Source organism: Prionailurus bengalensis, chromosome B2, assembly GCF_016509475.1.
Source record: "Prionailurus bengalensis isolate Pbe53 chromosome B2, Fcat_Pben_1.1_paternal_pri, whole genome shotgun sequence".
NCBI lineage: Eukaryota > Metazoa > Chordata > Mammalia > Carnivora > Felidae > Prionailurus > Prionailurus bengalensis.
In genome coordinates, this window is record NC_057349.1 from 35,804,445 (window position 1) to 35,818,113 (window position 13,669).

The 13,669-nt window shown below is 48.7% G+C and overlaps 1 pseudogene; it reads left to right on the plus strand.

Moving 5' to 3' along the window:
- Positions 1-1,122: 1,122 nt before the first annotated feature.
- LOC122490456 lies at positions 1,123-1,490 on the plus strand (annotated as a pseudogene).
- The last annotated feature ends 12,179 nt before the right edge of the window (positions 1,491-13,669 follow it).

Here is a 13,669-nt window from a genome sequence, read left to right on the forward strand (position 1 = left end):
TTGGTTAAATGGGAGGGCCTGGGAGGACCCTCACAGCCAGCTCTGGGTGTGAGATTTCCAGGGCGGGGCTCCCCACTTCTGGGGCAGTGGGCTCTCCCCTTCTGGGGTTTTCTTTGTTGCCACAGCTCTGCCGTGGTGGCAAGCCTGGCATTGGTGTTTATCAGGCAGCCTCTGTGCTGCCCCCTCCTTGAAGGGGAAATGAGAATGCACCTGTCTGTGCCTCAGTTTTCCCATCTCTAAAGTGGGAATAGCAAGCATTCCTACCTCAGCGACGGATGGGAAGACCTAATGTGCTGACACACGCAGAGCAATTAGGACAGTGCTCGGCATGCAGGAAGTACTGTAAGCATAGCTGTTACCAAATTTCATCAAATCTAAGCTGTCATGGTTTGGATGCACCATGACTTCATGTACCTCTAAGAAAAATAAAACACTGCTGAAAATAACCAAAATTCACTGCTTGAAAGACATATCCTGATTTCAGAAATGCTAAAATTGTGGGGGAAAATGTGTTTCTTAGAAAGATGAAGTACAGCATTATTCTCCTTCATATTGCTTCCTAACTGAAGCACTTAGCCCCCCGCCAGCTGCACGGCAGGTGCTAAATAAACATTTGTTGAGTGAATGAGTGACAGGCCAGCAGCACCAAGTACGAGGGAGGTGAGGGGCGCCCAGAGCCTCTTGGAAAGCCCCACTCCCCATCTTCTTCCCCACTGGCTCCCAACCACCCCCCCCCCCACCGTGGAGACTGCCTGGCCCAAGGTCTTTTCAGTCTCTGCCTGTCCCACTTTGTCCAACTCCAGTGACCAAACCCCTCAGCCTGGCATGGCTCCCAACAGGTTCATTGGGTAGACTGGCTGATGGTCCCTCACCCAACACCCACCCACCCATGGGTACCATATGTGCTCTAGTGCCCTGGACCAAATAAAGCACACCTTCTCTGTGGGACCCTCAAGAGGGACCATTCACAGGAAGGTGCAATTAGATGGACTTCCTGGCTCCTGAGAAATGCTCAGACTACAGAGAAATGCTGGAAAGGGGGGCGGGAAGGGGGGAATGAAAGAAGGGGAACAGCGTGCATGTAACTCTCTGCCCATTTTCTCTTTTAAAAAAGTTTTAAGAGTGGGCTTTCTTCCTTTCTGCCGTAGGGTCGAGTAGCTGGTGTCGAGATGGGCAAATTCATGAAACCCGGGAAGGTGGTGCTGGTCCTGGCCGGACGCTACTCGGGACGCTAGGTGGCCATCGGGAAGAACATCGATGATGGCACCTCAGACTGTCCCTACAGCCATGCTCTGGTGGCTGGAATTGACCTCTATCCCCGCAAAGTGACAGCTGCCATGGGCAAGAAGAAAATCGCCAAGAGGTCAAAGATCAAGTCTTTTGTGAAAGTTTATAACTACAATCACTTCATGCCCACAAGGTACTCTGGGGATATCCCCTTGGACAAAACTGTTGTCAACAAGGATGTCTTCAGAGACCCTGCTCTTAAAAAAATTTTTTTTCAATGTTTGTTTATTTATTTTTGGGACAGAGAGAGACAGAGCATGAACGGGGGAGGGGCAGAGAGAGGGAGACACAGAATCGGAAACAGGCTCCAGGCTCTGAGCCATCAGCCCAGAGCCCGACGCGGGGCTCGAACTCACGGACCACGAGATCGTGACCTGGCTGAAGTGGAACGCTTAACCGACTGCACCACCCAGGCGCCTCCGGAGACCCTGCTCTTAAATGCAGGGTCTGATGAGAGGCCAAGGTCAAGTTCGAGGAGAGGTACAAGACCAGCAAGAACAAATGGTTCTTCCAGAAGCTGCGGTTTTAAATCTGTTTTGTTTCAGTCATTAAAAATACCCCCCCAAAAAAAAACCCGACAACAACAACAAAAAAATTTTTTTTAAAGATGTTTATTTATTTTTGAGAGAGAGACAGAGCAAGCACCAGGGAGGGGCAGAGAGAGGGGGAGACACAGACTCCAAAGCAGGTTCCAGGCTCTGAGCTGGCAGCACAGAACCCAAAGTGGGGCTCAAACTCACAAACCGCGAGATCATGACCTGAGCCGAAGTCGGACGCTTAACCGACTGAGCCATCCAGGTGCCCCTCTCTCCCCCTTTTCTCCTCTGCAACTCTCTAAAAGGAGATTCAAATCCCAGCTGGCATTAGCAGCATGACCTTGGCCACGCTACTTCTCAGAGGCTCATTTTTTTCCTATCTGTGAAATGGGGATAACAATAGTTCCTTCCTACACTTGGTGAGAGGGCTAAATAAAACAACACATAGAGTGTCAGAGTGTCTGGCTGGCTCCTTCCTTTCCTCCGCCCTTCCCCCTACCCCTCCACTCTCTCACCTGCTCCTTTCTCTCTCCTCCTACCCCTTTCTAGCCCTGCCCTAAGACCTACTCAATGCCAAGACTGATTAGTTTTCCTTCAACCCCTGAGACGCACTTTAAATCCTGCAGGGAGGGAGGTGGGGCTCAGGACTGTGGAAGCCTGAGGCTGGGGGCAGCTGTAGCGGGGAGGGGCGGTCCTCACACTGGGAATTTGCACTCTGGTTATTCCCACAAAGATTTAATTTGTGTCTTAATGGGCCACAGCCTCCTCCGTAAAAGCCCTAAAGTGCCTTTTCTTTTTAAAAAAAATGAAAGTTGCTGATTGTGTCTGGTGCTTCCTGGGGCATGGCGAGGGAGAGGCAGGAGACAGGGGAGAGGGGAAAAGGGGAAGAGGAGGTGGCAGGGCTTCGGGCTGTCAGATTCTGCTTTCCCCCTTTTCCCTCTTGGCTCCAGGCTCCCCTTGTCCAGAACCGGTATCATGGTCCTGGTGGGTGGTGACGGTGGCTGCCCCTGGCTGATCTGGAGAGAGCAGTTAATGAATGGCCTGAAATACTGAACGCTGTTTCCCCGGATTCCGTTCTCCTGGAAAGACAGAGATTGTTGAGGTACAGCCATTCAACTCAATCCAAACAACAACCCCCACTGATCAGAACTCCTACACTGTGTGAAGGTATGGCTGGGACCCTGGGGGCTTTAGGGGAGGAGGAGAGGGATGGGAGAAAGAGGAGATGTTAAACACTTCACCACTGCTTGGTCAGCCCTTATTGGAGAACTAGTTCCCTCTCCCTCTCCCCTCCCCACCCCCCAACAACACCTGCTCAGTATCTCCCTCCAAAACTCACCACAGAGCCCTGAGCTCAGACCTTGGCCTCAACCACCATCGCATCTCTAGTCCTCCCAGAATCGCTCTTACTGCTTTTTGTGTCTTCCTAGCCGACACCCTCCAGCATTGACTTGGGGACTGTTGAGGAACCCAGGGTATGGTGTTTGGGTCTCCCAGCTGAGAAGCACCAGTTTGTAGGATTCCCAAACCATTGACTCTTAAAATCAAGATCTCTCCTTCCAACAAACAACATTCCGGGCTAAGGTGGCCCAGGTGGTTAATTCCAATGGGGAAAGCAGATGTATCTGAGTAATCAATTCAATGCCAATCAAGATAACTTCTTACAGATAGATGTGAAAAATAGCAAAGTTCTCAGTTTTCCTTCTGTTGAGGCTTTTTATGTCTTATCTCACCATGCCAACCTCACTCCACTGGGCATAGATGATTGTGCCTATTAGCCAAATGGGGAAACTGAGGCAGGGGGCTAGAAAAACAGGAACCAGTAGGTTATACACACCAGGAATTAGATATTCAACCAAGCCAAGGTGAGCCATCCTTAAGTTCCTCCTCTCCTACCCCGATCTTCTACCTATAATTTTTTCTATGTCTCCAGCTCAGTTTTAGGATCTTTAAAGTGGGGAGAATTAGAAGTTGTCTTGCCAAATACCCATCCCCCTCCTTCACTGTGGTTCTCTGGAGGCACTTGAACCGGTGATAACAAATGTAGATGCCTACAGGGGCAAGCCAGGTGGGAAACACAAATGTGCAAATCAGACCAGATATAGAACTGCAGGGAGTGGAGAGGTCTGTGGCAAAGTAGAGAGTGTGTGGCCTTCCTTATAGCAGTCAAACCCCAATAATTAAAATGAAGAATATGAATCTTCTGGTTAAACAATGTAAATGAATATGCACATTTATCTTTTTAAAGGCAAAAAACAAAATCACAAAAAGAGAATAAAGAGGGGTGCCTGGGTGGTTCAGCTGATTGGCCATTTGACTTCGGCTCAGGCCATGACCTCACAGTTCGTGAGTTTGAGCCCCTTATAAGGGCTCTCTGCTGTCATGGTGGAGCCCACTTCTGATCCTCTGTCTCCCTCTCTCTCTGTCCCTCCCCTGCTCAGGCATACTCTCTCTCTCTTTCAAACATAAATAAACATTAAAAAAAAATAAAAATAAAAAGTCTCTGGTGGGGAGCACCTGGGTGGCTCAGTCGGTGAAGCGTCTGACTTGATGTCAGCTCAGGTCATGATTTCATGGTTGTGGGATGGAGCCTGGATTTGGGCTCCATGCTGAGCGTGGAGCCTGCTTGGGAATCTCTCTCTCTCTCTCTCTCTCTCTCTCTCTCTCTCTCTCTCTCAATAAAAATCTTTAGTAAGAGCAGTTAGACCCTCTGGCCTCCTCTCAGACCTCAGTCAGTTACCCTGTCCCCACCCCAGCAGAAGCCTGGATGTTTATTCCCAGGAGGGGTTGAACCAAAGGACCTCCAGTCTCACGAATAACAGGCCAGCTGGAAGTAAGGTGCTATACAAGTTTCCTAGGGCTGTCATAACACACAATCAAAAATTATTTTCATGGCTGAAAATAATAGAAATGTATTCTTTCACAGATCTAGAGGTCTGAATTATGTCAAGGTGTGAGCAGAGCTGTGCTCCCTGCAAAAGCTCAAGGGAAGAATCCTTCCTTGCCCCTTCTAACTTCCAGTGGCTCTGGGGGTTCCTTAGCTTGTGACCACATAACTCCAAACTCCTCACATGGAAGTCTTCTCTTCTCTGTGTGTCTGTTCTCTGTATGTCACTTATAGGACACCTGTCATTGGATGTAGAGCCCACCTTGACACTCCAGGATGACCTCATCTCAAGATCCTTAGCTTAATTACATCTACAGAGATCCTCTTTCCAAATATGTTCTCATTGGCAGGTTCGAGGAATTGCAACTTGGGCACCTTTTAGGGAGCCAAACAACTCACTGCAGGTATTTTACTGGAAGAGATGATAAGTGACAGTCTGTTCTCCGAACAGCGGGACGCCAGCTCTCTTTCCCTACTCAGTTCTAAGCATGCTGGCAGTCAGGTTTATACTCCCTGGAGGAGATTGGAGAACCTCTCCCTGGAGAAACTGACTGTCTTAAGAGAAAAGTCTATATGTGCTGACATTGGGCATCTGCCAATGAAGCAGCTAAGTCCCCACCTGATCACCTACCCATGAGGCCCACTGGGTGGGAAGGACAGCCTTCCCATAGAGCGGTCAGATGATTTCCTAGTAACCCGCTTTTAAGTATGAACAGATAGCAGGGATCATCACATGTGTGCAGAGTCTTCAGTTTGAAAGATGAAGACCAAACAGAAAGGCAGAAAAGAAAGGAAATCTGACAAAATGGAAACCATGCAGGAAGCTGATGAGAACTTACAAAATAAAAAGCAATATAAAACTTATTTCCAGAGAGATGAGAATATGTTGTATCCATGTAATAAGAATAAAATACTATAAAAGGAATCATTCTGAAAAAAAGTGTTCTTAAAAATGAAAAATAATTTAAAAGGATAGCTACTTGGGGTACCTGGTGTCTCGGTCGGTTGAGCATCTGACCTCAGCTTAGGTCATGATCTTGTGGCTAGTGGGTTCAAGCCTCACATTGGACTCTGTGCTGACAGTTCAGAGCCTGGAGCTTGCTCCAGGTTCTGTGTCTCTGTCTCTCTCTGTCCCCCCCCCCCCCCCCCCCCCGTGCTTGCACTGTCTCTCTCTCAAAAATAAATAAATAAACATTAAAAAAAATTGGGTCAGTCACCAACATTTAAAAAAAAAGTAAAAATAAAAATAAAAGGACAGCTACTTAATTTCAATATAAAATTATAGAAATAGGGCCACCTGGGTGGCTGTTAGTTAAGCGTCCAACTTCAGCTCAGGTCACGATCTCACAGTCTGTGAGTTCAAGCCCTTCATCAGGCTCTGTGCTAACAGCTCAGAGCCTGGAGCCTGCTTCCGATTCTGTGTCTCCCTCTCTCTCTCTCTGCCCTTCTCCTGCTCATGTTCTGTCTCTCTCTGTCTCAAAAAGAAATAAATAAAAATATTTAAATTTTTTTTAAAAAGTGTGGAAATAAATTTATGGACATCTCCCACAAAGTACAATAAAAAGACAAAAAATGGGAAAATGGAAGAGAAAAAATAAGAAAATTCAAAGATCAGTTGAGAAGATCCAACATATGTCTTGTAGGAGTAACAGAAAAGGAAGAAGAAGAAAAAAAAAACAACAAACAGAGAATGTAGAGGGAAGAAATAAGCAAAGAAGTAATATAAGAAAATTTCTTTCCCAATACTAAGAGACATGCTTGAGATCATCCAGAACAATGGACAGGAAAGGACCTCTATAAAGCCACATCATTATAAAATTTCAAAACACTAGTGATAAAAAAAGAAATCCTACAAACTTCTAGAGATCAAAAAAACAAAAGTCACCTGGAAAGGGAAAGGAATCATAATGGACTCAGATTTTTCAACCACAGCAGAAGCTAGAAAATAATGAATCAATGCATTTTAAATGCTAAGGGACATGGCTTCCTGTCTAGAATTGCATACCCAGCAATACTATCAACAAAGGGAGGGTAGAATAAAGACATTTCAGACATTCAAGATCTTAATATGTGTATCTGTATACCCCCTCCAGGAGCCTGGAGACTCCTGACCCTGTTTTTATTTAAAATGTTAATATTTGGCTCATTATTATATTAGGTTCCTATTGCTGCTGTATCAAATCACTGCAAACTTGGTGGCTCAAGACAATACAAATTTATTATTTTACATTTCCTTTGGACAGAGTCTGACATCAATCTCACTGAGCAAAAACCCAGGTGTCAGCAGGACTTTAGTTACTTCTGAAGCCTCAGGGGGAAAATCTATATTCTTGCTTTTTCCAGCTTTTACAGGCTACCTATATTCTGTGGCTCGTAGCCCCATCCCGTCTTCAAAGCCAGTGGGATCTTCATCATATCACAATGCATCACATCATATCACTCTGACTCTGCTCCTGTGATTACATTTTCTTCAGGCTCTTCTGCCTTTTTCTTCCACTTTTAAGGACGCTTGTGATGACAATGGTCGCACCTGGACAACCCAGGCTCATCTCACTGACTTAAGGCCAGCTGATTAACAATAGTAATTCCCCCACAACCCTAATTCCCCTTTCCCATATAACTCAACACATTCACGCATCCTGGATAAGGACACAGACCTTGGTGGGTGGAGCAGGAGTGGAGGGGGGCAGCATTTTTCTTCCTATGACAATCATGGATTTTGTTTTGCATTAGATTTTTTTAGATATTGCATGAAAATATTTCTCTTTACTACTGGGGTTTTTTTACATTTTTAAATTTTTTTTATTTAAAAAAATTTTTTTTTCAACGTTTATTTATTTTGGGGACAGAGAGAGACAGAGTATGAACGGGGGAGGGGCAGAGAGAGAGGGAGACACAGAATCGGAAACAGGCTCCAGGCTCTGAGCCATCAGCCCAGAGCCTGACGCGGGGCTCGAACTCCCGGACCGCGAGATCGTGACCTGGCTGAAGTCGGACGCTTAACCGACTGCGCCACCCAGGCGCCCCTTTACATTTTTTTAAATGTTTATTTAGTTTTGAGAGAGAGACGGAGAGACAGAGCACAAACAGGGGAAGGGCAGAGAGAGACGGAGACACAGAATCCGAACCATCAGCAGAGCCTGACTCGGGGCTCGAACCCAAGAACCATGAGATCATGACCTAAGCCAAAGTCAGACGCTTACCTGATTGAGCCACCCAGGTGCCAACTGCTGAGGTTTTTTTTGGTGCCCCGTAAATTTGATGCTGAGCTGAGTGAGCATCCTAATCCAGGCTCTATCTATTTGTTCTTCTTTTCCACCCCTTCCAGCCTCAGGCCCAGCCCAGCGAAGCATCCTGGGCCTCAGGATTCCCAGAATCCAGACAAGTTCTGCAGGCTCCTTCTCAGCTATACATTCCTCTGCTCCAGTTTGAGAGATGGGGGCTCACGTTGCCGAGTCAGAGAAGGGAAAGGTTGCTCATTCCTCCTCAGCCCCAGGGAGGAGCCGGGCAGCCACTTCTACGCACCTGATCCCCCCTGGGGGCTGCAGAGCTAGCCAGCCTTATAGCCTGGTAGTAAGCAGGGAGGGTGGAGGCTGGAGGTGGGGGGAAGCGGATAGAAGAGATGAAAGAGGGTCCGGGCACTGCCTGAAGGTCAGGGAAGCCAGCGGTGTCTGGGCCACCGCAGTGGGGGTTGCTGGAAAGCTGATGCTGCTCACACCCTGGAGAGGCCTCTGGGAGGTGGGGGTCTGATCTTCAGCCATTCTAGCAATGTCACAAAGGACACTGCTGAGTGGGGGGTTGGATTGGGAGGGAAGGAAACGACTGGGAAATGGGGGTCTCCATCCCAGAGGTTGGGGGGGGAAGGGGAGAGGCCAGCAGGAAGATGGTGTGTCACAGAGTGCTCAGAATGCGAAGCACTCAAGACCTTAGCTTTGCATAGCTGCATAAAGTCCCCAGGGCCCGTAAAAAACATTCTCATCTGGTTATTGCCACCACCTGAGAGAGGCAGGCAGGACAATTCCCATTTTGCAGATGAGAGAACTCCATGCAGGAAGCCCCAGCTGTCCTCAAGGCTCAGAGGCCCAGACCTTCCAGGTGCTTCCTCTTCCCCTCCTGGCCTCCATTTCTAGGATAGGAAGGGAGAGTGATGAAAGAAACTGGGAGCAGATAAGGTCAGATGAGGAACAAACACCGTCACCGCCACCCCCACAACATGTCTGGCTCCCAGAGTTCCCATGCAGGACAACACCAACCTCAGCTCACCCTCCTTGGAGTCTACACCAGAGGGAGCAGGTGTAGGAGCTGCTGGGGGATGCTGCTGGCCTCCACTCACAACTGCCTGCTTTTTGCTATCCACATCCACCACAACAGAGGGTCAGACCCTGGGGCCCGGTCTCATGGGATGAAAGTGGGGCCAGTAGCCTCTCCCTGCCCTGCTTCAGGGCCTCTCACCTTCCCAAAGAAGGAGGATCCCCCCCTACACAGCCCTGCCAGGACTGTAGACCCTCCCTTGCTGGCAGGGCACATTGAGGAGGGAACATTGAGAAGGTGGCCTCTCTGAAGATATCCTGCCTGCTGCCCCTCCCCCACACATACTTCATCTTATGATACCTAGGCACCGCCAGGCATACTGCCCAGACTTGGCAAATATTGACTAATTCTCTTCTCTCCCCATGCCATGGCAAAGACTCCAGGAAGAATTTTCCCCCTCAAATGGGTGTCAGGGTGCAGGCAGGGGTGTTCAGAAAGGTGTGCAACCTTCCTGGGTCCTACCAGCATGGAAAGGCCTGTCTGCACATCCAGCATGGCTTGGTGGGAGGCAGGGAGATGAAAAAGGTGCCCTCTCGCCCCACCCCCACCACCATGCTGCCCTCAGAGGCAGGTGTGACTGGCAGCTGTGGGCTTTCTCGATGAAGTGAGATGACGGAGCAGGTCCTATTCCCTCTCCAACCACCCCCCCCCCCCACCCCGGGCTGGCTGGGCTCTCTGTACCCAGAAGATAAGAACCAGGTGCAAATTAGGTGGCTGAGTCACAAGGGCATTGAAGTTGGTAAATTTTCCACCAAGAGCACTGAGGAAAGGTCACTAGAATAATAGGTGGAGAGGCAGGCAGGAGATGGGGATATCCAGAGACCAGGCACAGGAAAGAGACAGGGACTGAGAGGCTGGAGAGGAAAGGGCAGGGTAAAGCAAGGTGGGGGGGGGGCGGGAATTCCCCAAGGGGAGAGGGGGAGATGGGAATTGGAGCCTGGCCTGGCCTCCTCAGGACTAAGGACTGCCCTGGGCTCTGGAGAGGGTGAGGCATTTTGCAACTTGAACAGGGGTTTCTCTGAGCCTCTGGCTGCCTGAAGTTCTCACTTCCCAGGGCAGGTGGCCTGGAAGGGTGCTAGAAGGGCTGGCCAGCTGAGGGGTCAGAAGTCCTGGTCTGGGCCTACAGAGGCCACATTGCCTGACCCTCCCCTGGGCCTAATCAGAGGCTTAGAGCACAGAGCTGTCAACTTATTACTCAAACGACCCGAGCTGTTGACCCACAGCTAACCACTAATGGTTTGCATATTTTGCATATCATTTGCATTCCCCTAGGGGTCTGTCAAAACCTCTGTGATCACTCCCTAGAGGCCCCGGCCCCTATTTTGCAGGTCTCCATCCCCCATTCCTCTGTCCCCCTGATGTCCCCCAGGCCCAGGCCCATTTCCCTACTCTGCTGCCTCATCTGAGACCAGATAGGGCAGGTCATGGGTGAGGGCATCTCTAAACGTGAAGAGCACAGCAGGGGCAGCAGGTCCAGCTGGGAGCAGCTGGGGGCACCTTGAAAGGGGGTGACCGAGACCTGTCTGGTGATTAATCCTCCGGCTAATGGAGGCTTCACTGCCACCAGGGCTTTTAAGGAAACTCAGGGAAGCCCTTTAGCACCATCAGAGCTGTCTCTGAGGTCCTCAGTGGGCTCATTAGCGGCCCACAGCCTCCCAATCAGTAGCCCCTCCTCCTAATGGCTGCAGGAGGGAAAGAAAGCCTTGTGGGGCCTCTAAGGTCCAAGGCCCTGAGCAGAGCCGTGGCGACCTCCACTACCCCCCCCCCCCCCAATACACACACATACGCTGGCTTACCCAAGTCTCTGGAATGGAGCACAGCTACCCCTACCTCTTTTCCAAAGCACACAACGCAGTGTGTGTATTCATCCAGACCTGTCCTAGACAAGAAAAGCAGGGTCCAGAGAGGCCATCAGAAGCCACTCAGGCCACGGAGAAAGCCACACTGGAGTCAGGTATCCAGCACGGTCCCCACTGCACACCCAGCCTAATGTCTCCTTGGCTTCCTCCCCCAGCATTAGAGAAGGCAGCCCCTTTTTAAAGGGCTTTAGAGGGCAGGCGGGCCATTGACCTGGTTAGGACCTATCCCAGGCCAGAGGCCAAATGTGACAATCCCTGGGAGTTTGCTATCAGCCCAGGATGTTGGATTCTCCCATATTTGAGGCAAGAGCAAATGAGGCGACCCAGTTCACTTTCAGAAGTGGCTGTAAAGCTCCTCATTGCTTGTTGCATGACAGTTTACAGCAAGGGAGGCCTCTCTAGGGGGAAAATCATGTGCAGAGAGTGGCAGTCATAATTCCCTGGTAAAGGTTACCCAGAAGGAAGGCTTGAGCACAGGAGAGTCTTCATTTTCTTTTCTTTTTTTTTTTTTTTCCAACGTTTATTTATTTTTGGGACAGAGAGAGACAGAGCATGAACGGGGGAGGGGCAGAGAGAGAGGGAGACACAGATTCGGAAACAGGCTCCAGGCTCTGAGCCATCAGCCCAGAGCCTGACGCGGGGCTCAAACTCACGGACCGCGAGATCGTGACCTGGCTGAAGTCGGACGCTTAACCGACTGCGCCACCCAGGCGCCCCAAGAGAGAGTCTTCATTTTCTATTTATTCCACGAATAGGAGCTTCCACCCTGAGTCAGATCCTCTGCTGAGTACAAGAAGGTACAGAAGTAAAAGAGACTTCTCTTTACTCTCAGGCCAAATGAATGAATGATTTGCAGCAAATCCTTTCAATTATTCGGTGACTCAGTTTCCCCAGTTGTAAAATGAAAATCATTCCTGATGATGCTCTAGGAAGAATGAAAAGCCACAGACAACTGAGTCTCAGGGAGCAGTTATGGATGATGGCAGAAATGACAGTAAAATCTATAGCACAGCACTGGCCACACGAGTGCTCAGTAAGCAGTCACCAGTGTTGTTAGGATTATTTTGTTGTGGGTGATGGTTGCTATTGAGATAGCTTTCTGACCTCAGAATTCCGGCTAGAAATTATATACTGCAACCTCCTTTCCCAGCTCCCAACAAATTATAGATAGAGGAAATTGGCACTTATTAAGCACCTACTGTGTACCAGATGCTGTGTTGGTCGCTTTGCATGTGTTACCTCATGATCACCTCGTGATCACCTAACAGGACAGTCAACAGTTGACATCTTTCCTCTCTCTCATTTTAGAGATAAGGAAATTGGGGCTCAGAGAAGTTAGGTACCTTGCTAAAAGTTTCTGCACCCACCATTCAATGTATGGGTAAAGTGGTGGCAGCGGGGTTGGGGTGGGGGTTCCCCATACCACCAAGCAGTTCTCCACAACACCAGTTGGGTATTCTACAATTCAGCTCAATTCTGACACTATTTACCTGGAGGCAGCATCAGACCCCACAGGTTAAAGGCTCATTCCCACAAGACCTCCCTACCTCCTAACCCCCCACTTCAGATACCAATCACAAGCCAAGATAGTTACTTGTGTTTTTGGCCAGTTGGCTATAGACTAAAGGTTCCCACAGCCCCCTCCTTTGGGTTTGATTGATTTGCTAGAGTGGCTCACAGAACTCAGGAAACCTGTTTAAATCTCTTGATTACTGGTTTACTACAAGAATATTAAAGAATATGAATTCACAGGCAAATGTAGAGATGCAGAGGAACAAAGGAACTTCTGTCCTTGTGGAGCTTGGGGCCAGGCATGGTGCATGTGGAAGTTCTACGAATCCCTCCTTTTTGGGGTTTTTATGGAGGCTCCATTATATAGGCATGATTGCTTAAATCATTGGCCATTGATGATTGATTCAACTTCCAGCCCTTCTCCCCACCTGGGAAATCAGGGGCCGGGACTGAAAGTTCCGACTTTCTATTCAAGGTTGGCTCCCCTGGCAACCAGCCCCCATCCTTAGAAGATTTCCAAACGTTACTGCATTAACACAAACTCAGGTGTGGTGGAAAGAGGCTTGTTACGAATAACAAGACACTCATGTCACATTTATGGCTCTGAAGCCATTTCGGGAACTGAGGACAAGAGACTAAATATTATGACAATGCTCCCGTTGCTCTCACTACTCAGGAAAGTCCAAGCATTGGCCAAGCATTTTGGGAGCTGTGAGCTAGAAACCATGACAAAGACCAAACATTTCTTACAAATCATAGTATCGCACTTGCCCAAGGTTACACCGCTCTCTTTTTTTTTTTTTTAAACAAATAGACTTTAATGTTTATTTGTTTTTTAGAGGGTGGGAGGGGTAGAGAGAGAGGGAGACACAGAATCCAAAGCAGGCTCCAGGCTCTGACTGTCATCACAGAGCCCAATGCAGGGCTTGAACTCACAAACCATGAGATCATGACCTGAGCCAAAGTCAGAGGCTTAACCACTGAGCCACCCGGGCACACAGATTACACTGCTCTTAATGTGCAGACCATAACAGGTACAAGAATGTTCTGGAGCTTTAGTCACAATGGCCAAAAACTAAAACAACCCAGATAGCTATCAAGAGAATGTTTGAATGAACTGTGGTATCAGCGTACAAGGGAGTACTCTATAGCAATGAAAAATAGTGAGTTATTGCTACAAACAGCAACATGGATGAATCTCACAGACAAAATGTTGAACAAAAGAAGCCAGATACAAAAGTGTATTACTGCATGGTTGTATGTATATGGAGTTCACT